Below are 2,289 nucleotides of genomic sequence, written 5' to 3' on the forward strand. Positions count from 1 at the left end.
TCACAGTTAATTTGGTTGGTGGCCAGAGGCTACAAAGAATTCTCTTGCCCACAGCCAAGGTTACTTAGCTGTATAATAAGGATGAAAGCCCTGGCTTCTACAAAGACTCAGAATCATGGACATGGTTTTGCCATGCAGGGGAATTGTTAAGTTATACAGAATTGTATAGGTGTTGCTCTGAGCTTACAGTGTAATGCATTTCTAATTGTTCCTAAAGTTCAGGAAGAATAAAACGGTTAATCTTCATGATGACAAAAGGAAGCAGGAAAATAAAGTGACACACTTGAATGAACTGTGAGGAAATAAAGTGCACAACATGTGATAATGCCATGACTCTGTGTTACTGTGCATTTCTGGGCTGAAAAGATATGGCTTGATGGGTAATTTGTCATGCTGTGCAATAGAGAGCAACAGTAAAGAGACTTCAGACAGAAGAAAATTACACAAATAGTAGGGTGGAAAGGTATAATTGAAGATGGCAAAAGACTGAAAGAAAGACATTTAAAATTACTGTACTGACCTACTAAATGCACTTGGGCGTGGAATCCTGGCCCCACAAGAAGAGGCATTAAATGACTGCAGGCTGTGTCACTGCTACAGGATAATGCCAATCTTATGGAGCTCTTAGAGGATAAAAAACATCCAGTGTTAGCTGAAAAAAATCAGACCCTTGATTTTTGCATGCATGCACAGCCTGAACAAATAGTGAATTTACAACAAGGGAAAATTTACATATGGCCAAGCTGGTACCTGGTACCTGGACCCATAGAACCAAGACCTCGCCGCCTTCTCATGAACTGCACGAGGACTCGTCCTCTGCCACCGGGACATGTGCTGCACTGTGTCTGTAGACAGCCCTAGTGAACTATGTGAGTATTTGCTGCTACTTTAGCTGATTTGTCCTCTTGCCCCGGAAGAGAGAATTTATACCCAGCAATACCAAAAGACCTGTGCTTACTTCAGAGAAGCTAGCAGAGGCAAGGGACATGACAAATGTGTCCATCTCTGTTCAATGTGTCCGCTGTTGCTCAAACTCTTGGTTCCTGAGCAAAAGCTCCTGAGAGGAGTTTGAATCTCTCCCTAGAACATGGGATCTTGTGCTATAGAGAGAAAATGAAATGCCTTCCAATAAGGTATCTACAAATAACCTTCCTTTCACTCTTCTTCCTGTTCTTCCCATACTCTCCTAGCATGTCAGTGAAAGTGCACTAAAAGAAGCAGAGGGAGACCTTATTTTTCTTTTTGATTTATTATGTATTAGTAACTAGCCTCAGAAAGAGAGTTGTGAGTGCACATGAAAAATATCTGAGACTTTCATAACCATTAGGGTGAAGAAGGCTACCAAAGATTGAGATAAGGTCTATTACTGACTGCCCCAAGTCTCCATGAATGTAAAGTGTTCGTATTACTAGCTAACTTCTTAGGCTCACTGGTACACTGCTGTATAACACAAAGAAGAATACCTCCAGCACATTAATAGCTTTGTCTTTTCTTCGCTTCAGGAGGCTTTTGAATTCTACCTTCATATCTGTGTGCTCTTTTATTCAAGAGAAATCACAGAGTACATCTCTTTCTCCCCTCAGGGCTACCTGAAACACCAGAAAATCATACTGAAATGAGCTTCCCAATGTTTCCTCATTGTGGGTACAGTATACTGGCACAACAGGGAAAGCACTGCTGATTTAACAGTTTTCCAGGTTCCTGAAGCACCCACTCTGCATGAAGCCTGAACTAAAGAAAGCCAGAGCAGCTGCAGAATGAGGCACTATCCCACTGCAGAGATACACTAAACCATTTTGCTACTGTACAAACATTTTGACCATAAAAATAAATGATCTAAATTGTGAAACTGTAGCTAGCCTGCTGTCAAGTTAAATAAACAATGAAGCAATCCAGAGACTCCAATAGCAATTGTTGTTCCATGACCTACGTTTTTCAAAAGGCCACTTCTAGTGCATTTAAGTACTAAATGAAGAGAATAATTCAGTAAAATAAGTTTCTCTGTTTGTTTATCACACAGCATTTGGTAATAGTCAGGGTCTTGTGTGATTCTGTGGCAACTAAATTTGCCAGAGAATCCACCCACTGCTGCAGATGCACACTGCAGGATGCAGACTGCCATTTTTAAAACTAAAATGGGGGGGATGGGGTGGGGTTGGTGATGGTGGGTGGTGGGTGGTGCCTTTAGTGGCAAAGAAAATCTTCCAGATGTTAACTGAATATAAAGTCATGCAGAGATACATGCCCAAGTTTGCAGGCAGCCTAACACAATGGCTCTAACAGACATGA

General features: G+C 41.4%; 1 long non-coding RNA gene across 1 annotated transcript; it reads left to right on the forward strand.

Moving 5' to 3' along the window:
* Positions 1–349: 349 nt before the first annotated feature.
* On the forward strand, positions 350–1,892 carry LOC128136297 (uncharacterized). Its single transcript, XR_008233322.1, has 2 exons — positions 350–869; positions 1,584–1,892. It is a non-coding gene; the product is annotated as an uncharacterized LOC128136297 (long non-coding RNA).
* Positions 1,893–2,289: the final 397 nt, after the last annotated feature.

The sequence above is a fragment of the Harpia harpyja genome, chromosome Z, assembly GCF_026419915.1.
Source record: "Harpia harpyja isolate bHarHar1 chromosome Z, bHarHar1 primary haplotype, whole genome shotgun sequence".
Lineage (NCBI taxonomy): Eukaryota > Metazoa > Chordata > Aves > Accipitriformes > Accipitridae > Harpia > Harpia harpyja.